The 24,031-nt window shown below is 41.1% G+C and overlaps 1 protein-coding gene and 1 non-coding gene across 2 annotated transcripts in view; one reads left to right on the plus strand and one right to left on the minus strand.

The window, feature by feature from the left end:
• SHROOM3 (shroom family member 3) overlaps window positions 1-24,031 on the plus strand; it is a 289,238-nt gene that overhangs the window by 54,754 nt on the left and 210,453 nt on the right. The window lies entirely within an intron of this gene.
• LOC117022714 (small nucleolar RNA SNORA3/SNORA45 family) lies at window positions 15,966-16,096 on the minus strand. The gene has a single exon (XR_004423114.1). It is a non-coding gene; the product is annotated as a small nucleolar RNA SNORA3/SNORA45 family (small nucleolar RNA).

A 24,031-nucleotide genomic window follows, 5' to 3' on the forward strand; every position in this document is an offset into this window, starting at 1 on the left:
TCTAGGCCCAGAAGGAGTTCTTCTTTTTCTGCTTCTTTTTTTGGCGGGTGGCTGACCCTTATCTCTCAAGGCCAAAAGGCATGAGGTCAAGGAGGATTGGAAGAAACTGCAAAAATTCCAGGAGTCTTTTTCTTTTCCTCTAGCTAAATAAGAGTGGAGTTTGGCCGCTCCTAAGTTAAACACGTTCTCTGTTTTCTGTTTTTAAACAGATACCTAAATTAGTGTGTCTATTCTTTCTTTACCTTCAAACCATTTTTAAAATACCTAGATGTTCTATAGCAGTGGATTGCAAACTTGCGCAACACCAAAATACCCTAAGAGCTTGCTAAAGCTCTGATTGGCAGGCCCCACCGCTAGAGTTCTTGATTCAGTAAGACTGGGGTGCCAGATGAGAATTTGCCTTTCTAACAAGTTTGTGGGTGATGGTGAAGCTGCTTGTCTGATGACCATAGTCCAGGAGAGCAAGAGAAAGGGAGGTCACAGGATGTAGACAAAGAAAGGTGGTACGTGGATGGGACCTTAGGGCTCTCTCCTAATTTGAATGTGAAGTGAAGCTGGATGGGGTAAAGTCAATGTGATGGGTAGTGATAGACTTAGGAACACAGACTTTGCACTGTGCAGACCCGAGTTTGAATTCTCTCTGTGTGTGGCCGTGTGACTTTGGGCAAGTTACTTAACTACTCCGAAGCCTTAGTTTCCTTAAGTATAAGATGGGGATGATAATAGTTGTTGCTTCATAGGGTAACTGGAAGAATTAAGTGCTTGATTAACAAAGTACCTGCTCACAGTGAGTGCTCTGTAAGTGTTAGTTCTCATGATCACATACTTGGCCCTGTCACACATGAGCGCAGTCCTTTGGGAATGTTTTCATAGGATGAGGCATGTACAGATGTGGACACCGGTGTTTGCTGCCCTGTATCCCAGTGGCCTCAGGTGTTTAAGGACTTGCCCCGAGTGCACATGCTGTGAGTGTAAATTTCCAGAGAAGTGGGGTGGCACAGGAGCGGGGCAGGGGCTCTTTGTGCCAGTCCTGGCCTCAATTTCCTTGTCTGTGAACTGAAGGGAATTGGATTAGAGAATTTCTAAGTGCTCTTCCCGCTCTAAAATTGCTAGTTTCTCATTGTCAGAGCAACTCTGTGAATTTAGACTTTCTTCTCTTAAACACAAGGTGGCAGCAGAAGACAAGACTCTTTCTTGGCTGCCATTTGCTCCCTCTAGTAAGATACACTGATATTCCCCAGTTTACACTGTATTATAACATAAAGGAAGCAAATGGCTTAAGATCACCACCTGCTGTTAGTGGTTTCTGAGAGGCCAAGGTTTAATGTCCCTAGAGTGATGCTTATATCACTATTATCAGGATTTCCTTGCTCTTCCAATATATCCACAGAAGATATGGAGCTACCACTCAGCACCCCCACAACACACACACACACACACACACACACATACACTCACCCTTTCTCAAAGCACTTTCCATCCCAGCTACTGCTTCTCAGAAAAATACCTGCGAAGTTTTCACCTGTGATATACTGGAAGCTACATAGTGGGGTCGCAGCTATGTGCTTTACGTGGTGAAACAACGACATGGAAAACAACAACTTCTTCCTTCTAGGATCTGGGAGGATTTGAGGTGTGGTGGCCTGGTAGTGCTCATCCAGGGAAATAAATTTCAAATAAAACACTCTTTTGTTGCTGTTCTTTTCAAATGTGTCCTAGTTACATATGGTAGTAGGAGAGGCAAAGGTGGGGGTTGGAACATTGTGATCCTTGGTTGGATGATGGCCCCTGGCCAGGAGGCAGGGAGTGGGCAGGGCGAAGGCTGGAGGCAGGAAGGGAGAGGGGCAACCCTGGTGCAGAAACAGAATAAAAGGCCTGTTTTCAGAATCTAGAGAAGGTGCTTTTGAGGGTTGCTAAGGAGAGAGGCCAGGTGCAGGTTGGGAGACCTTTAGGAGAGAAATTTCAATCTGAATTCACAGGCCATGAGACCAAAATAAGACTAGGCACTTTGAAGGCTTCAGGACAGAAGTCAGTCTAAGCATGCAGGTGGAAGTGGAGTGGAAGGGCTGAAAAGACAGGGTCAAGGGTCTAGTTAAAGGGTTTGCATGTAGACTAAGAGAAACTTGACACACAAATACCAGGAAGAAGTTGTTTAATCGTACACCAGAGGACTCAGCAACTTGGCCCATAATCCCCTCAACAGCTTTCAACTAGTTTACTGAGATTCACTCCCCTGAGGGTAAATAATGGTGGGTTGTGAACTGATGAAGATTCCTGGGATGCTCCAGACCTGACCAGGGAGGCCATCTCCAGAGGAGAGAAAGGAGTACAGACCATGAACTCATTCTTGGTTTCCAGAGAAAATCCTCTTCCTTCTTTCCCTTTCTTTCTCCTAAGTGGTAATAACAGAATAATTAAGGAAAGACTTGTCGATTTGAAATGTGGGCCATTTTCTCAAAATTCCCTTGCTTTCCACCCTCACGTGCCTGCTTTAGAGGTCATACCCTTTGCAGGGAGCTTGGGGATTGAGGGACAGAGAGGGAAAATGCTTAACTTTGGAATTTGGTGGCATTTTGGGGGAGCCACTACCCAAATTGCCTCCAAAGTGAGTGGGGGAGGTGAGGGGAAAGAAAACCTGACATGGCCCTAAGGGGCCTGGTGTTTGGGGAAGTACTGCTGTGAACACTGAATCACATATTACTCTTGCAACTTGGTGAGGCATTCCCAGGAAGGGAGAATTAGCAGAAAATTTGGTAAAGGTCTCATAACAGACCTGAACTATTACCAACTGCGGAGAGCTTTATGGAGGCTCTAAGGTGGAAAGTAGTGGATATTTTGCTAAAATGCAGGGAAGAAAGGTTGACTGGATCATAATATTGTCTTGGCAACTTCATAAAAGTACCCCAAACCATTGAGCACGCCCATATCTGCATGAACAAGTCCTATAAAATGCTTGTGTGCTTGGCAGCATGCCACCCACCTCAGGCCAGCTTGGTGCTAAGTTGCCTTAGCAGATGCTGGGTTCCCAGCTCTGGAGCATGTGGTTGACTCTGTGTCAGAGACTTGTCCTGAATTTCCGTTGACTTCAGAGATCCTCCATGGAAGTGTCGTACTGTCAGTCCTTTCACGATTCCCTAACACAGTTTGCATGTGTGCTTTATCCTCTGAAAGAGAAAGAACCCAAGATAAACACATGAAAAAGCTGTTCAAGTTGCCTGTGGGAGAAAAGGAAGCTCGTTGCTGATTCTAATTCTAACATTTGGAAGAAAAACAATTTTTGTATCTTGTTGATCACATTTACAGGTAGTTGCTTCAAGGGAGGAAAGGAAAGCTGGATAATTGCTGAAGTAACGCCTTTAAAAGAAAATGACTTCATTGTCATTAGGAAACACCCACACAGACAAACCTCTGTCCTTACCTGGTAGGCACTGAAAAAATGTTGACACTAAGGAGGAAATTGGGAGGACTTGGGATTTTGTTCTTTCTTATCTGGGTCAGACATTGATCATTAAAAAAAGTGATACACTATTGTATAGTCATTAACTGATCATTTAAAATGTTCTGCTGCTATAATTAATGGAGTAGGGGTAGAACTCTTGAGTTTATTGAGGACCAATGACCCACATTAAAAATCAATCAAAGGCCAATGGGAAGCAAGAGGCAATTTAGTTGACTTTTTTTTTTAAATTTCTAAAAGCCATTCACTGGATAAATGTTTAAGTGAAAAATATGAAGCATAGTAACATTTTACATCCACTTTGGAAAACGTTTTGGAAGTTCCTCAAAAGTTAAACATAGAGTTACCATAAGACCAGGAATTCCACTCTTAGACATATACCCAAGAGAAATGAAGACATATATTCACACAAATGTTCATATGAATGATCATAGCAGCATTATGCACAATACCCAAAAAGTAGGGAAATCTAGACTACTATTAACTGATGATGGATAAAGTAAATATAGTATATCCATATAATGGAATATTATTCAGTCATAAAAAATGAATGATACATGCTATAAAATAGAGAAACCTTGAAAACATTATTTTAAGTGAAAAAAGCCAGATACAAAAAGCCCCATATTATATGACTCCATTTATATGAAATGTTCAGAATAGGTAAATCCATAGAAAGTACTATGGATTAGTGGTTGCCAGGGGCTGGGTATAGTGGAGGGTGGGGGTGGGGGAGTGACTGCTGATGGATATGGGGTCTCTTTTGGGGTGATGAAAAAATATTCTGAAATTAGATAGTGGTAATGGTTGCACAACAATGTGAAAATACTGAAATCTACTGAATTGTACATTTAAAAATGGTGAATTTTATGGTATGTGAATTATATCACAATAAAATATGAAGCATGAAACTTAATTCAAGAAATGTATTAAACATTTAAAATATAAGCCAATTATAATTAAAAGTGAAATATGGGGAAGGAGAAAAAGATAATGGGAAGAGATGGAAGAGAAAACACTTGGCACAAGAAAGAAAATAAGAACAAAAGAAGAAAAAGGGCGGCTGATTCCATGATTTTTGATATAATAGAAAATTTCTTTCGTTGTTCTCTGAAGGTTATTTGGGCTGTGGTCTTCAGATTGTTATTACCTATTATAGCCTTTTGAACTTCTAATTGACAAATTGACCATTGTTTCCAGGTCTTCCAATTGCCCTTTGCCCTTAAAACTCTTCAGTGGCTTGGTCTTTATTCCAATGGAATTAATGAACTGAGGATGTGAAATTTGTCTTGGTTTGTAGTATCAGTCAGTGACCAGTGTTGGCTATTACATCTAAAACACATGTAAACTTAAGCTGAGACTTGTCTGGTAAATATTCTCCATTGCCAAATTGAATTCCATTATTTATGGTCATATTTAGAAGCCCAATAGCTGGTCTTTCTTTTGACCTAGAATAGACTTATCACTCTCACCCAACTGTTACAATATTATGAGATGAATAATTAATTCAAGATCTTGGACATGAATTGGTCTCAGCCTCCTCTCAGACACCAGATGAGTAGAAAGCTCGGCTTATTGATATAGGGCCTGGCATGGAATGTGATTATGTATAATTACTTCTAATAATCAGAAATGATATTTCATAGTGGAAAAAAGACAATGAGAGAGGTTGGGGAAAAAGTCATGTTAGTAGAAAATTATGGAAGCTATCAGTAAACTAAGAGAGGATGTGGGTTCTGGTCCTTCTTAGAAGCAACCACAGAGTCTTCCCTCTTCTTCACCCTCTATGGTAAATCAATCACCAAGGCTGCTGATTTTGCCTCCTATTATTACTCACATTTCTTCCCTTCTTTCCATCTTTTCTCTTACTCGGTCTTTTTTCACCTCTAGCCTGGTCAATTGCAAGAGCTTCATAACAAATTTTCTAGTTTCTAATCTTGCTCCCTCCCCCCACCAAAAATCCATCTTTCAGATTATGAAAGTGATATTTCTAAAGTCCAAATCAGACCATGTTCCTGCCCCATTAATTCCTTGTGTTAAGAGCAGATGAAGCTAGCTATAAGCAGAGGTGCTTGTGGTGTAATGACTTGGGTTCCCTTACACGTCCATCAGACTTTACCTAACCTGAGCCCAGACCCAGGAACCTGGACAAATCCCTGCACTAAATGGCCTGTCAGCTGACATTCTCTAGTAATAGCACTTTGGTCACGATCTAGGAAAAAAGGAGTATGATTTTTTTGAAAAGAAAACCAAAATTACCAGCTAATAGGTATTATGCAATAGGCACATGACAGAAATACAAGCACCCAGTGTTCATTCTCAGTGCCAGACCCTGGGGAAAGTCTAGTTCATAAGCACATTTGAGTTCAGTCTCCCTTCAGTCCTGGTTCTCTGTTCTGGTTCTGGGTTCTTTCATGAATTACAGCTGATAACTCCACAAACACAGGGAAAATCTATGAAAACATTTTTATAGAAGGCTTGGGAACCTCCTCTGAGCTAGCCATTGCAGAGAATTTTGTTTCTAGCCAAACTTGTATCATACCCAGAATTCAATGATGAGCTTTTTATGTTCCACTTGATGAAATCCTTTCCTACCCTGTGAAACTTCTGTTCATTTCTTTTTCTTTTTTTAAAATTAAAGTTTATTGGGGGTGACAATTGTTATTAAAGTTACATAGGTTTCAGGTGTACAATTCTGCGATATATCATCTATATATCATATTATGTTTTCATCACCCAGAGTCAGTTCTCCTTCCATCACCACATATTTGATCCTCTATTCATTTCATTATCATTAAAACTCTTCAAATAGGTTCCCTGGTGCTACACAACAGGCTTGGTGACTTTCTCACCCCTGCTCTTACAAAGGGATTAGAAGGGATTAGAAACTTAGTACCCAAAGAACCATTCCAAGGATAACCATAGGTTTCTCCTGAGTGACACATGCTTGGTCTGCTCTCTTCTAAAAGGAGTCTGAGCTTTGATAAGTGGAAATGCCTGTGATGGCCACAGGTGGGAAAAAGTCTGTATTTGTCCATCCTGCACCACACCCTTGTTGTCCAGGAACTGGCGAGTCACCCCAGTTTACTCTCCGTGGGCACTGACTGGGTGTAGGCAAATCACCTTGGTGATTAAAGACAGACTGTCCAGAGAGGCCTTCTTAACCCATCCCCAGCAGTACAGCTTCATCCCAAGCACAGAACACTCCTCACCCTGCAGGCCCAACGGACTGCTCTCAGCTCTGCTAGTCTAAGCTCTGCCTGGGGGACTTCTCAGAATTCCTGTCTGCCTCACCTTGTCATTTTTTCACACGATGTGCAAGATAGAGAGATAAGATTTCGTATTCTAGTCCATGCAAAATGAGATTTAAAGAATTTCTCTTGGACTTACTAGAGAATTCATAGGGGTTTTTTGTGTGTGTTTTTCTTATAGTTGTTGTTGTTTGTTTTTGGGTTGGGGGACAGTCAGTCTTCAGTCAGTGGTTGGGGTCAACTTGGAAATTTCTTAAATATCATGGGATCTGTTCTGCTAATTCCCAGATCCATGAGGGCCTATGTATGCTAGCAGCTGTCTGCAGAGTAGGGCCCCGGGCCAGCACTTGTCACCGTGTGACCTTGGACCACTCACTGGACCACGGCCCCCTAGCTGCACTACCCGTAAAACGATGTGGGTTGAATGACCTACTAGTTGCCTCACTCGGACGTTGTGGCTATAACAGAACGACGGTGCACAGAGAAATGGGACATGCAGCCTTTTTCCTTCCAAAGTAAATGCTATGATTTGTTTGTGGTAAATTTCCTTAATTCAGTTGTGTTTGTTTTGTTTTTAAATCCAGCAGGACAGCTTTTAAAATGAGAGATTCGTTTAGGTTATAAGGAAGTATATACTCAATTCTCAGAAATTACAAGATGATTATTTTGATTTTGTGTGTGTGGGTGTTCCCAGTGAAGAGTGAGAACTAGACTCTTAAGAATCCTATAAAATATCAAATTATCTGAATTTCCGATAAATAGGGAAAAGAACCACTGAGCCAATTACAGGCATTTTGGGGAGGCTCAAACCTCAAGAATTGTTTAGGTGCTGAGCTCCCTGAGGGCAGGGACTACACGTATCCAGGTGTATGGTCTCCTCCATCCTGTCAGTATCTGACACATAACAGGCGCTCAGTTCATGTTTGTTGTGGTCAAATGAGAGCCTGTCTCGATAACTTTGAAAGACAGGCAAAGGCAGAGTGAGTTCTCCCTTCCTTCTTTTTTCTCTTTCTCTCATTTCTCATCTCTCTTCTCTCTTCTCTCTTCTCTCTTCTCTCTTCTCTCTTCTCTCTTCTCTCTCTCTCACTCTCTCTCTCTCTCGTGTGTTACATAACCTAAATGATTTGAAAGAATTTACTCTTCATAGTTAGTAAAGCTCTATGGAGCCTGCCTGAAAATGAACATATTCCAAACTTGTGCTGTAACAAGTGTGAGACCAGGCATCCATGCCTATTTCAGAGTACTCTCTCATTTGTCTAGAGAATACTGAGATTGGTACAGTCAGGGAATCAAACTTTTGAGGGCTCTATTAAAGTTCCTGTCATTGGAAGTGACATACACCAAATTAAGCAAAAAGAAGATATTTATTGAATCACCACAAGAAGGGCAGGGGCACGCCAGACCCTAGAGATTACTAGGACTGCAACTGGAATGGAGCCCGGAACCCTCTCTCCATCACTCAACATTGACTTTCTCTGCCTGTTGTCTTCCTTCATCCCACAGACTGAGAACTACTTTCTGGCTGCAAGTGCAGAAATCCTGGGGGAGGCTTCTGATTGGCCCTGCTTAGGTCACATGCCTTCCTGTGTGACCAGGGAGGCACTATGGTTGGTGGCATCTTAGAATCATTGACTGCAGTGGGGAAAGGGCAAATCCCTCCAAAAGGGGTGCCTTGCTCAAAAACAAAAAGCAGGGTGCTGGATAAACAATCAAGTGCATCTCTAGGGGCCAGGGAGTAGTCATAGAAACCGTGGACTGAAAGAGAGCTGACGGAGGAGCCTCGGTTTGCTCCTAAAGGTTCAGAGGAGTGCATTCAATGTCAGGGACTTCAATTCTGTGCACTTGGATACATAGAGAAAAAAAAAGAATAAATAGACAAAATGTAAAACTAGCAAACTAAATGCTACAATCAATTCAGCTTGACATTCCCCTCACTAAATATATGTCCTAACGTGAGAATGAGTAGGTGACATGAATCTCATTGTTCTCATCGCCCCACAGAACAAATATCTCTTCCCCTGACTGAGTATACTGTTTAAACATATATCTTTTTCACAGAACGTCGTACTTAAATTCAAGCCAACTCCTTGATTTAGTGCTGGACCGGAAAAAGCAGAGGTCAGTTCCAGCACTGGAGGGAAACTGACCGTGCAAGGCTTACAAAGAGGCAATGGCCATGGTGGTGGCCTCCTAGATTTTTTAGGGCAATTTTGACTAGTTGTGATTTTTACCATATACCCTGACTGATTTTAGAAGTTAAGCTTCTCTAAGATAAGATGCTTCTTATGATTTTGTATGTGCATCTGAGTGTAGTATTCAGAAGAAGTAAGTCTCTATTGCACCTCCTTCCTGTTTATGTGGGTACTGGCTAGAAACGGGAAGGATGACTAATGAATCGATTTGGGAGGTGTGAGGTGTGGCAGTGTTACAACATAGGAGTTTTTATTGGTGTCGAGCTACTTATATGTTAACCATTCTTTAAAATTCTGCTTCATGCTTTAATGGGTGTATTTGATTCTAGACTCACTTTTGGATCATTTAATTCAGTCTTCCAGCTAATTCTTAAATCCCAAAGTATCATCCAAGGTGGAATTGAATACCCTAGTAACCGAGGGCACTTAGAGCAAGCCTCTAATTCAGATAACTCTGTTACAATGATGGGCCCTATGTATTGAGCCCAGGCTGAATTCTTGTAATTTATACCCTTTGCTACCCATGTGCTCCCAGGGTCACGTGGAAATCATCTAATCCCTGTTCCTCTTGGCAGCATTTCAAACCTTTGAAGAGACCAGGCATGTCCCTACAAGTCTCTTTTTTATCTTCCCCTGCTTTCTTTTCACCAGTTGTTCTGATGATGATGGTGATAGTGATGGTGACACTAGTAATAATGATAAGCATTTAGTGGTTACATATTATGTGCCAGGTGTATGACATATATATATATATATATATATATATATATATATATATTGCTCTATGCTATATATATATGCATAGAGCTATATATATATATAGCACACACACACACATATATTCATAACAACCCTATAAGATAAGTACTACCCCATTTTATAGAGGAGGAAACTGAGGCACAGAGAGGTTAAGTAATATGCCCAAAGTTATACAGCTAGTAAATAACAGAGCCTAACTTTGAATCCAGGTGATTTGGCTCCTAAGACTTCCTTGTTAACACCATAGTTAGATGACATTCCTCTGATGTGATCCAGGTTGTCCCCATCTCTGTTAGAAGGACATCCAGAAGAAGATACAGTGCTGTCTCTCTATGGACTCCATTTTTCTACTTAGTAAATTTCTATTAACACCACCCAAGTTTCCGCTGGCTGTGTGCTGTACCTCCTAAACACTGAAGCAAAGGGGAGCTCATCAATTTTCTTTACCAGTGCCATTACACCTAGGCCTCATTCAATACGTGAAGTTAACTCAGACCAAGCCAATTAGAACCATCGCTACAGCTTTCCCCCAGCCTTTGGGCAGCTAAAACTAGGGACCACATATCATAGAATTCCTTTGTGTGTGAGAATCAACTGCTTCTGTTACAGCAATCAGGGTCCATTACTTCCATCTTTGGATTGGAGGTAGCTTTCTGCAGCTGCTGTTATATTTAGGAGAGTTGGCTAAATCATATAGCTTCGTTAGTGTTTGGTTCTATACCAAGAGCCTTTTATTTTTTTTTCTATCATTCCTGATCTATTCTCTAATATTCCCTTTCAGGATTTGATTAGAGCTGAGTACCTTTGCAGAAATATTGACCAACGATGAAATACGGTGGACAGAACCTCATTTACAGGCAATAAGCAATCTGAAAGCTCTGTGTGTGTTGAAAAATAAACACTTTTTAGAATCCATATTCTATAATGTGGCTATTACAAACATATTAGCTAACTCGGGAAACTAGCCTAAATTGCTGGGATCTTAATTCAATGTCTTGGAAGAAAATGATGACATTCAATTCCGTAAGACATAATTTGTTTTCTTTTTGAGTCTTCTAGACAGCCATCCTGATAGCTATGTTCCAGAGCTCCTGAGCTCACCATTCAATTCTATCTACACCAATACCACTCTGCTTGCATAATAGAGTTCACATTTCAGTGCAGAACTTTAACACCGTAGACGTGGGGATGGCAAAGGCAGTGTGCCCAGGGATTTCCGTGCTTAATAAGACGTGGCATAGATGATTAATAAGAAATTGCACATAACATTTGCACATGTTGCCAAATTTTAAAATTTTTCATTTTAATATAAACCACTGTACTTCATAAGTCTCATTCATTCATTCATTCATTCAGTGAACAACTAAGGGCTCGCAGTCCTATTGATAAGTATTGGAATACCGTAAGACACGATTCTCCACTTTAACCATGTGGCCAAATTTACCATTACCAATACTGGGTTTTGATAATCAAATCCAATGTCATAATGTGTTTCCTGAGGTGATGCACCTTTATAGTTTCTTGCCAAACTTGTTTAACCTGAATTTAATCATGAGACAACAATGAGACAAATCCAAATTTTGTGCAATATACAAAACTGGCCTGGACTCTAAAAATGTCAAGGTCAAGAAAAGAAAAAAATAAGTGAAAAAAAAAGGCAGTGAACTGTTGCAGGATAAGAAGATTATAAAAACATAATAATTAAATACAATGAATGAAACCTGATTGAATCCTGGATTTTAAAAAAATACTGTAAATGTCGTTGTTAGGACCAGTGTGATGTTCGAATTTCTACTTTATATTATTTTATTATATATCATACTGTATAATATATATACCCTATATTACATATATTATATTATTGTATTAATGTTACAAATTAGAGTATGACAATGATATTGTCATCATGTAAGAGAATGTCTTTATTTTTAGGAGACACATACTGAAGTACTAAGAAGTAAATGTCATGATGCCTAAAGCTTACTTTCAAATAGTTTAATAAAAAATATTTTTTACTCTATTAATATCTATATTAATAGAGATATCAATATCTATTTTAGATTTTATATTATACATTGATTTTATATTTTATATTAATATCCATGTTGTATGTATATTATCATATATGGGGTCAGACGATTAAGTTCGTGAACTCATCCTAGAAAAAGGGCTCCATACCTCATTGCTGAATATCACTATGGTCACCTTCAAAGTACTCCCCTTGGGAAGCTATGCACTGACACCAGTGCCTAGTCCACCCTTCAAAGCAATTTTGGAACTCTTTTTCTGGAATGGCCATCAGAGCTGTCATCGTATTACCCTTGATGTCCTGAATGTCAGCAAAATGTCTTCCTTTCAATATTTCCTTTATCTCCAGGTAAAGAAAGAAGTCATTGGGGGCCAGATCAGGTGAGTAGGGAAGGTGTTCCAATCCAGTTATTTGTTGACTGACTAAAAACTCCCTCACAGACAGTACCGTGTGAGCTGGTACATTGTCGTGATATAAGAGCCATGAATTGTTGGTGAAAAGTTCAGGTTGTCTAACTTTTTCACGCAGCCTTTTCAGCACTTCCAAATAGTAAACTTGGTGAACTGTTTGTCCAGTTGGTACAAATTCATAATGAATAATCCCTCTGATATCAAAAAAAGGTTAGCAACATCATTGCAACAAGTTCGCGGACTTCATTGTCAGACCTCGTATGTATAATCATATGTATGATTATTATATTATATTTTATGTATATATGTATAATTGTTTTATTAGTTCCCTGGGACTGCTGTAACAAATTGCCACAAACTGGGTGGCTTAAAACAACAAAAATGTATTTTCTCACCATTTTGGAGGCTAGAAGTCTGAAATCAAAGTGGTGGCAGGGCCATGCTTCTCTCTATAGGGAGGATCCTTCCTTGCCTCTTCCAGCTTCTGATCGTTGCCAGTACTCCTTGGCATGCTTTGATTTGCTGCTGTATTCCTCCAATCTTTGCCTCTGTTTTCTCATGATATTCTTCTTTCTGTGTCTTTGTCCAAATTTCCCTCTTCTTATAAGGACACCAGTCATTGGATTAGGACCCACCCTAATCCCTCATGACCTTACTTTATCTTGATTATATGTGCAAAGACCCTACTTCCGAGTAAGGCCATTTTCACTGGTACTAGGTAGACATGAATTCTGGGGGACACTATTCCACTGGTACGGTAGTATATAAAGATTTTATAGAGGGAGGGAGAGAGGAAAGAAGAAGGCATCGTGTGGCAAATATTAACAAATGGTGATTTTTTGGTGAAAAGTATGTCTTTATTTTACCATTTTTTTCAAATTTTCTGCAGGTTTGAAGTATTTCAAAGTAATATTTCAAAATTTGGGGAAAAATGCTATACCCAAAAAAATGTTATGCCTGAGGCAGGAGAACATTGCTCTTGCCCGTACGGTTATCTTGATGTAACAAAGGACACAGTGGAGAGACATACATCATGACGATCTCAGTGCACATGCGACAGGGACAGAGATAACAGTGCTAATCTGCCTTAGGCACATGAGGAAGGGCTTCCAGGAGAAGTGACACCCAGCTGAACAGAGTCCTGAGGGACAGTGTAGGCGTCAGCGGCAGGGGTGAGGGTGCACTTGGGGAACTGCCAGCAGACCAGAATGGTTGGAGCAAAGGGCATGTGTGTAAAAATGGTGGGAGTGGAACCTGAAGAGAAGCAGGAAGCATGTCATCATGGACGTTGCATTGAGAGAATTGGTAGTTGCCATGAAGGCCAGGGGGAACCAAGGTGGGACTTTTGGCAACGTATAACATGCACAAATTTTTGTTTGAGGGCTAGGAGTGTGGAGAAATCTGGAACAAGCAGTTGGGAGACTGGCAAGATGAGCCAGATAAGAAACAAGGGGCATCAGAGAGGGGAAGGGTATGTCAGAGCAGTGAAGGAGCTACAACCAAAAGGGCTTGGCTGCTGCCTGGATAGAGAGGTTGGGGAAAGGGACGAAGAGGGTGGCCTGGGTGACTGGGGAGTTGGGCAGCCTTCCTTGCAAGGAATACCGAAGGGCTGTAGCCAGAGGGTGGTAGAGGAGCATATAGGCTGTGCTCAGTTTGGACATGCTGAACTTGAAGGGCCAAACGGAAGCCTTCAGTGAGGTGCCCTAATCCCAGGAAATGGACCTTGCCTGGTAAATCGTGCATATATTGGTGTTAAGTGAAATCAAGAATTTTGAGATTTCCCAGGTAGAGTGTATAGAGAGAAGAAGAATGTAGTGACAGATAGAAGACTGGGCATGGAGCCCTGAGAAGCAGGGCAGAAGGGAAGGCCCAGCAAAGGAGACTAAGGAGAAGTGGACAGAGAGGGCAGGAACTTGAATAGCTGATGTCTTAAAGACAGTGGCCCCCTTTGAACATGGTCAGTCTGTAGCCACAGGAAGGAAACAAATGAATGTGGGAGAGAAGGCCTCCAGGAGGAAGTCTTGGGTACACTGTACACCACACAGTCTGTCCTTCCCTGACAGACTCAGAGTCTCTGGCAGGTTATTTTTAACCTCGCAAAGTCAATGTTTACACTTTGATAATTGTCCTGTCCTGATAGGTGTACCGTCCAATGGTTTGTTCTGAGCTCTGGCCTGGGAGGTTACTGTAAGAGCCTAGGAGTGGTATGTGAGAGAGAAACCGGGTGAGTGAAATATAATAATCCTGTAGCCGCCAGCATCGATATCCATGACAGATCAAACAATCAATGTGCATTGTGTTCCACAGCTTGCATCACCTGGTCATGAGTTGTCAGTGGAATTTGCGGAATGAATTGTTCTCTTGGAGTCACCCAATATCCCTGAACAATGGGAGCACACATTCTTAGTTTCATATAAGAGGTAATAAGGAATGTTCCATCCACCCAATCAGAAGCAGAGAGCCATCACTAATGCCACCTGCCTGCTATCCTTCTCTCTCCTTCTCCTTCTCCTTCTCCTCCTCCTCCTCCTTCTCCTTGTCCTCCTCTCCCGTCTTTAAGGAAGAAAAGAACAGGGAGGGAGGGGGCGAAGGAAAAGAAAGACAGATCCATTGTGCAGAGGCACTAGAAGAATGACTCCACAGGTTGGAAGGAAGATAAATTATGAAATATGGGAAATAAGGATACTCGGGGTTTTACACTTCATAGAATTTGTTCTTATTTCTTTGTTGGCTTTTCTCATTGAAGACTTTTCTAGAAAAAAGGCATTAAAAGTATGAGGTAACTATTGTGAGGCCCTACCTTACTCATACATTGAGATTTAGGAGCTGAGAAAGTCCCCTTTTCCAGCTGCAACATTTCAGGGTGTTTTGGTTGCGTGAAACATAAAGCCCAACCCAAACTGGGTTAAACAATAAAAGAGACTGATTAACTCAGCACTGGAAAGTTCAGAAGCAGTGGTTTCAGTGTCCACTTGATTTAGTAACTTGCCAGGTGTCTTGACTTTCTGTGGTGTCCATTTCAAACTAAGGCTGACTCCATGTTTGAGTCTTTATCTGCAGAGAGAGACCTGTCCTTAGGGCTGGCTGCATGGCCCATGACCAACCCCTCTGGCCCAGGAAATGTCCTGAGCGAATTAGCTGAGCCTTGGTTTTCCTGAACCAATCCTGCAGCAGCAGAGGTGGGCTTGCCCTGGAGACACAGTCACCATGTGCACAATGAAGGAAGGATGGAGTGGATATTGGGGCAAAAACCACAATACCCACCGCTTTCTCGCTTAACAAGTTCCTTCAAATTCCTGCACTGAGGATTAAAACTCCTTTAAGAGGGCTTTAAGCCCCTCAATCTGAAATTCGAGATAAAATGGAAATAGTAGCAGTGCATTTACACTAAAATGTGTTGAGGAAGTAAATTTTTACTGTCGCAAATGTCAAGTGAGCTAAAAAAGTAATTTTATTTCTCTACAATTGAATTAAATTAACTCTTGACTGCAATTTCTACATGCTAATAGAAAACTCAATCTTTTTGATTAAGATAGATCTGATTCTTCTGCTTTAAAACCCAGTCTTTTTCTTCATTTTTGAAAAGCACTGGTTAGCATTTAATGAACCTCCTTCCATGTGATTTCAAGCCACCAGGACATAGGTCCCTGACCCCCAAACATCCTTAATCTTCTTCTCAGCTTTTCTGCTAAAGAATTTGACCTTCACCATGACAGTCTGCTTTGGGAGCTTTTCTTTCTCCAGAACTCTGTAGTAGCCCAAGAAAAACAGAGAAACGGGTTTATACGACACCATGGCAGCTACCAATTCCCTGGTGGGTGTAAGGAAAGATGCCTACTGACCCGCTCCCTCTAGGAGCCAGCAAGGGCATGTTTCTGATCTGGGCACCCCTGGGGGCACTGATTGCCCGCCAGTGACTCAAGGCCAGCAGATTCTCTCTGAGGGCTCTAGCACACCAGGACAAGAGCTGTGTCAGGATGTGACTCAGGAAGCCCAGCCCTTCTTGAGTAAATTCTTAGCCGATTCAAGATTCTTCTCCTCCTCTCACTCTTTTATTTTTATTTTTTTAAACTGTTTCCCTGAGGATGATCTTGGTTCCTAACATTCTTATGTATGATCTTAACATTTAAGGAGAGGACAACTGTGGGTTCCTCCTTGTGAGGAAGCCTCTTCTGAGCTGGCTTTGGCTTTTGGCATCTGTCCTTCCTGCTGTCCTCTGCCAATGTCCGTAGGCTACCCCTGCCCTTTGGCTTCCAGGTCCTCACAACATAAGGGCATTCTCAGTCCATTGTCTCTCAGCCAGACTCTTGCCTGGTTTCATGGGGGAAGGCTGCGAGAGAAGCCACAGGAATATGTCTGCTGCTCTTCTGTGCTGCTCTGATGCTGCAGGAAACAGGGAGCTGGAGGTGGTGGCTTTACCTCAGATGGTCTCTCTAGCTTGACCTGCCCTGTGGCCATTGCCCCTCACGTCACATAGGGCTCTCTGTGAGAACATCTCCTTGCAGAATTCTTGAGGGGGAGTGGAGGCACAAGTCCTCTTGCTCTGAGACTCTCAAACCCTTCTGAGGGTTTCCATCATCCCCGCCCCCAGGGTCTGGACTTTCCATCAGCCACCCTGACCAGTGACTTACTCTATTGCTTTTTTGTTTGCTTTTCTTGCAGCCCAGCAAAGATTGTTTTAAAAAAATTACCTCTCTGTCTTGTTTGAAGTTGGAGGTGGGGAGGTTGAGGGGTGAGGTTTACATAATCTTCATTCTTTTGAATCTCCTGGTTATGGCATAAGCCCTACTACTTAATAGTTTTGCTCTAGGTCTAGGCATTGACGGCAGTCATGTGACTTGGAACTATTTTCTCAGCTTTAGCAATGCAATAGAATGTTCACACAAATTCAATAGTGTGGTGTGCTCAAGCTTTATTTCTTATTGGTTTTTGTTCCTGGAAACACATTTGGCACAATTTCCCCTTTGTGGGGGCTCCTGGTCCAATTCTCTTGAGGTGAATAGTGATCTATAGAGATCTCATTATTCACTTTTTTCTTCAGAGAGTCTTATTTTTAACATTGAAAAAAAATGGTCTTCTCTGAAAAAGTCATTGCATGCAAGCCAAATGGGAAAGCATTTAGGAGCAAATGACAACTGTTTCTGCTGTTTCCATAGTGGGCTAGTTCTATAAGGCATGGATTAACAGTGTTGGTTAAACATTGGGTAAAGTCTGGTTGAATACTTCTAGTGTGTGGTATTGCAACCTCAAGTCATTTCCTTTTTCTGTGGGAAATCTGCTTTGTGAGGAGGCACCTACAAATTCTAAGCTCCTAAAACAGGCTTAGATCAGCTGCTGTGATGGCCAGCTCTCAGCCACAACTTGCCTTTTCATCCTCCAGAGTCTTGTTAATAGGCAGACCTCTTGGTTCCTTCAATACTTAACTGGGAGGAAGCCCCACTGGTTGGGGCTTTCCTTAGGGTTAAACTTGTCTGTAGTTCTGTTATATTTAGTTGCTTTTCTTCTTTTCTCAGTAGACATTGAATCTCACATTCTAGGTGAGTGAACAATAAACACTCACAAGATGAAAAATATAACTTGGAGAAAAACACCCCAGAGAAAGGTTTTGTCTCCGAGTAGAGAGACAGAGCACATGAGATCTTTAACTCTCAGACAAGCTTTAAATAAACAGAACATGGAGCAGAGAGGACCCTCAGATGAGAAACCCTGCTCACCTTCTGCATCGGCATCCTGTAGACCAGGATGGTCACACATGGGAGCTGGATACTGACTAGCTGGTCTTTGGAGGAATATCCTCTTAACCAACTCCTAAGTGAACTGAGAGGCATAAAAAGGAAAAATTGCCAAGGAATATACTTGCTGCCTTCTCAGATTGTCCTGGAATATGTGAAATTAGCCTGAAACAAAGACTTCTGACTTTTCTAGTACTATTTTCAATCTGCAGTTGGGAGTCTGCCAATGCAGAGGGCTGACTGTATGCATTGTTCTTTGCCATTTTATATAAGGGACTTAAACATCAGTGGATTTTGGTATTCCTGGGGGCTCCTGGTATCCCTTGCAGATACAGGGAGATAACTGTGGTTGTTTTTGGAAGTCAAAAGTTATATGTGGATTTTTGACTGTGCGGGGGGTTTGCGACACTAACCCCGTATTGTTCAGGGGTCAACTATATGGTAATAGTTGTGCTGTTTGCTTGGTTATGCAATTTGACATACCCTCCCACTCAGAGTATATATAGAGTAGAATCTTTTTACAATGTAGCAATGAGATGACAGGATTTCCATTTTTTTTAATTAAGGTTTATTGGGGTGACATTTGTTAGTTACATAGATTTCAGGTGTACAATTCTGTAATACATCATCTATATATCACATTGTGTATTCACCACCCAGAGTCAGTTCTTCCATCACCATATATTTGATCCCTTCTACCCTCATCTATCACGCTCTGGTAACCACTAAACTATTGTCTGTGTCTATGAGTTTTTATTTCTCATTTGTTTGTTGTGTTCTTTTGTGGGTTTTGGTTTATATACCACATATCAGTGAAATCATGTGGTTCTCTGCTTTTTCTGTCTAACTTATTTCACTTAGCATTATAATCTCAAGATCCATCCATGTTGTCACAAATGGCACTATTTCATCTTTTCTTATGGCAGAATAGTATTCCATTGTGTAGATATACCACAACTTTTTTATTCAATCATCTATCGAAAGACACTTTGATTGTTTCCATGTCTTGGCCACTATAAATAAATCTGCAATGAACATCGGAGCACATATATCTTTATAGATAAATGTTTTCAGATTTTTTGGTTGTATACCCAAGAGAGAGATTGCTGAGTCATATGGTAATTCTATTCGTAATTTTTTGAGGAACCTCCACACTGCCTTCCATAACGGCTGCACCAGTCTGCATTCCCACCAACAGTGTATGAGGGTTCCTTTTTCTCCACGGCCTCTCCAACACTTGTTACTATTTGTCTTGTTGATGACAGCCATTCTAACTGGTGTGAGTTGATGTCCGTTAAAGCATCAAATGGTGGCCCTACAAGCCCTGAACACTGAAAATACAACCCACTAGGATAACCCAATAAAGTGAGGGCTTGGCCCATGTCCCAACACCAGCATCATGGAGGGACTCTGCTATATTCAGTCTTCAAATAAAGACAAATATAATTCATTCCACGGAGATATTTGTGAGAATTTCACCCCACCACACACATACCCTGTACACTGTGGTATAAGGTAGTGGTTAAGAGCTGTTTTTTTTTCTAATTATTTATTTTTTTCAGGTATAGTTGAAAAAAGTGAAGGGATTAAGACATACAAATAAGTAGTTACAAAAGAGCACAGTTTTTGTAAGTCACAGCCTTGGGTTAAAATATCAGCTCAGTCACTCTCTTAACCGTGGCAAGATACATAGCCCCGTCCAAACTCAAGCTTCTCCGCCGGCGCTGTGAATGTTCTATGTGTGTGTGGAGCGACTGGTCCTCTCTGCCCTCGAGGAGGTGCTATGATTGGAAAAATCACCATAATCTGAGCTTCTGCATCTGTCAATCATAACTGTGTTTTCCTCTTGGGGTCGGTTTAAGGATTAAATGCAGATCCTGCCGAAGTGTTCAGTACAGCACTTAGTAAGTGATTACTAAATAACAGCGTCCTCTGTCCATATAGTCCTCGGCCAGCCATCCAATTTAACCAGCACTTGGAAAATGTCTAAAAGATAATCACCTCCTACTCCTTTGCACAAAGAAAATCCTGAAAGCCAGGAGCAAGGCTATTAAAGAAATAATTCCTTTCCCAGAAGACCAGTGATGGCCATTGGAACCAATCCTGGCTCTCTCTGCCAGCTTGCTCTTGAAGGCTTCCTTCTTTTACAATAAGTATCTGGAAAGTATAAACACTTCAGTTTCCTGTTCCACTGGGAATAAAATAATTTCCTCAAATTCAGAGCCTACTGCAGTTCATTTCCAATAAGCAGGAAGAATCAGGGCCAGGATTTATTTTTCCTCTTGATAAGCTATCATTTTATTTCGTTTTACTTATGGGCACATTGCAATAATTTACTTCAGTATACGGTGCTTACTGTAAGGACATATAGGTTAGGGTCAGAAAGGTGGCAAAAAGCGGCAAACGTAATTAAATTGAAATGAACACTTAAAAAAACCTAAGGGCAGTTTGGTGAGTTCCCAGAGAAACCCAATGACCGATGTCACTGGAGTCAGAAACCATTTTTCTCATCACTCTAAAAAGCCTGTTTCCTGATTTTTCCCATTTGTTTCCAAGGGGCTGGTTGCTAAAGTAGCTCAGGAGATAGATGGTTGTGAGCAGAAGACAGAGGTGAAGAGTCTCTGGGCATCATCTTCGAGAACACTGTTGTGGAAAAGCCGAGAATGAGCTCACAAGCAGTGCAGAATGTTTAAAAGCAACACACCCTGCAAAGGCTCTGTATGTAAAAAACAAAGTGATAAACATATAAAACCACCACCCTCTCTTCTTGACCCGATAGCTGTTTGGATGTGAAAAATAATAACTGGATATCGCATGCACTTAATTTTTTTAAAAGGAGTTTACACACAATCTGGGAAGTTGTCAACTAAATGAAACTCAAGGGAGTCATGCATTAGCCAGGTTTTATTTTTGCAGCTGCAGAACACAGTCCTGCGTCTGGGGTAGTTAGCATCTTAGAACAGAGATGGGAATCTAGAGGCTGGGTTTTCAATGCCTGTGCTGCAACTATTTAGCTCTATGACCCTGGGCAGGACAAAGACAATCATGAATCAGTCTCCACCTGTAAAATTATTATTTATAAGGTTCAAGTGTCCATGGAGTGAAATTCAGAGAACCAGGGTTCCAATAAACAAGGTTACGCATGGAAAGACCTGGTCCGGGGGGTGGTATGCAACAGGTGCAGCATTAGGTAGTTTCTGGAATGTGTGTAGAGAACAGCGTCCCAGAACTTCAGAGCTGGGTGGAGCCTTACAGGTTATTCCATCTCCTTTATTTGTCTTTGCTTGTCTCCACTGTGACCCATTGTGCACTGATTTTACAGATTAAACTCTCATAAAACAATCTTATTTCCTGCATTTCCAAGCTATTGGAGGTGGGTGTGACCCTCATTGGAGCTCCCAAATTCAAACATATAGGTTTACCATGGTCACTTGCAACGTGGCAGATAAATTGTCTGTTTAGTTGTCAATTTCCCCTTGATTGAGAATTCCTTCACATACAGGGCCCCTCACTTTTTGAGCCCTATATTCCCAGGACCTAGCACAATGTCTGGTGCAAAGCAGATGCTCAATAAGTGTTTATTGTTGTCAGTATTGATTGAAACACAAAGGAAGATGTAGCCCAATCCAATTGACTTTAGATTTATCTGAAGACATAGTAAGTTAGCAGAAGAGTGGTATTGTCATGGAGCCTAGACAATGATGGGACATCAAACAAAGGACAAGCACATGTCACTGTTACCTAGCACTGCAGGGGTGACCAGCATCACTAGCCTGCAGTTTCTCAGTCTCTGAAGGGTGCTCTGCCTGTTGTTCTGGGTCTTTGTGCCTTTAAAGCTGGTCCTGGCTTCTCCCTAAGGAGGCTAACCCCTGCAGGCTACACTTCTCAGTCTCCTAGTCAACTGGTATCTCGCAGAGTTGACCAATGGGAGATGGATGATTGGACGGTAGGAGAAAGACACAGCCACGGTAGTTCTCCTGTCACTTGATCTTAGACAGTATCTGTGACAGTGCTTTTGTCTTCTCCACAACACTAAATTCTGCCTGCCATAGGTCCACTGGCAGCCCTCCACCCCCCTGGAGAGGGAGTGGTAGTGGCTTTCTGCTGTAGCTTGGGAGTTCATCCACTATCTACATAACCAATTCCTTTGTTACGTTCCCTCTGTTCTAAATAGTTAGAGAAATTTCTGTTTTCTTGGATCGACTCTGACTGACACATGCGCCATTCTAGCTTCCCACAGTTGGCAAGAAATTAATCCAGCAATATGTATATATGGAGCATTTATTTTATGCCACCTACTGTGCGAGGTACTGAGGATACAAAAATAAATAAGGTGTAGTCCCTGCCTTGGAGGAGACAGTCTGATTGGGGAGAAAGACATGTAAGCAAGAAACTAGGAGACAGTGAAACAAATTTATTAATGAAATTTATTTAGTAAGTTCACAGTGGTACGTGAGCCCAGAGGGAGAAATGACTAACTTGGGGAGGGGAGAAATTAGAGGGGAAGGTTTAAAGAAGAAGTGGTTTATTATAGTGGTTTAATATAGACACTATATAGGCTCTGGAAAACTGTTAGATTCAAATCCTGCTTACAGTACTTATTAGCTGTATGACCAGAAACTAGTGAGGTTTTATTTTGTTTGTTTGTTAGAGTTTTTTTTAATATAGATTTTTATTAAAATCTAGCTAACACACAATATTATATTAGTTTCAGGTTTACATCCTAGTTATTCAATAGTACACACCTGGCATTGTACGTAGTTATTACCATATTATTGACTATATTCCCTATGCTAAAGAAGTAATCACCACGATAAGTCCAGCAACTGTCTGACACCGTACCATGCCGTGTTTTTTTTTTAACCTTGTTATACCTCAATGTCCTTATTGGTCAAATGTGAATAATAAAAGTAACTACATCATAGTGTTATGTGAAGATTCAGTGACATAAAGCATTTAATACAGTGCCTAGCTCATGACAAGCCCTAAAAATTATTAGCTAGTATCATGATTATTGTTTCTTGAACAGCAAGGAAGTATAGATGTTCAGTTCCTAATATCGTACCTGGCACACAGTAGGTGCTCAACAAATATTGGCTGACTCAACGAATGAATCAGCTAAATAGTAAATGAATAAATGAGTTTACCAAATAAACGATGAGGGATGAGAAGAAGGGCATTCCAGGCACTGGGCAAAAGCATGGTGATTTGGAATACCATAAGTCTGATTGGTTGGATATATGTATCAGTCTCTTATGAGTTTGATTCATGTGAACTTTTCCTCCTGAACTTAACCTCTAGCTGCAGTGACCAAATCAAGCTCCTTGCCTGCAAAGTTGAGCCATCTCCTTCCACTTTCTAAAGGTTCTTTTTTTCAAAGTCAGTATAAAACATTAAAGGAAAGCAGTCCTGAATAGGATATGGTAGTGAAAGTAGGGTTGCCAGATTTAGCAAATAAAAATACTATACATTGAGTTACATACTGGACAATTTCAGATAAACAATGAATTACATCTAGACATTAAGACAGTTGTTCTAAAGTCTGTGCCATGCACACAGAGCTCATGACCTATCAGCATTTTTTATAAAAGGATAGATAAATTGGCCCTTAATATGACACATGCTCCATTGTGCTCGTTTCCGTTTCCTCCTTAGGGACCATGGAAAAGATTTATTCTCTAGCTCAACGTTTACGTAATTCAAGAGCCCTCATAGCAAATGGCCTAAGAGCTTTGCAGGTCCAGGTCAATACCCCTTCCCTCCAAAAGGCCCTCCTAGTCCTGCCTGGCCACAGTGGTTACTCTCTGTTCTGAACACAGACAGCATTTCCTGTTTCTAATTATGTTTGACACTTGGATATGCTACCTTGTATTTGCTAGTTATCTTTCTTTTTATAGGCCTTTCATTTCCAACTAGATTACAAGACAGTAAAAACCAAATGTTTTTGTATCTTCTGAACCCAGTGCACAGCAGGTACTCAGTATATTGGTTTACTTATAAACCAGTAAAATGAACATTTCCATTGGACGTTGCCAGCGATCGAGAGGTGTGTTGCCTAATAGACTTTCGAGTTAAACTGAGTCTGAATTACAATACCTCCCCCATATTTAGTATTAGACTTTGGGGCAAGTTACCTCACATTCCTTCTTTATAAAATGGGTATAATACTAATTGACCTCTCAGGATTGTTATTCAGATTAA

This window comes from Rhinolophus ferrumequinum, chromosome 5 (assembly GCF_004115265.2).
Source record: "Rhinolophus ferrumequinum isolate MPI-CBG mRhiFer1 chromosome 5, mRhiFer1_v1.p, whole genome shotgun sequence".
Lineage (NCBI taxonomy): Eukaryota > Metazoa > Chordata > Mammalia > Chiroptera > Rhinolophidae > Rhinolophus > Rhinolophus ferrumequinum.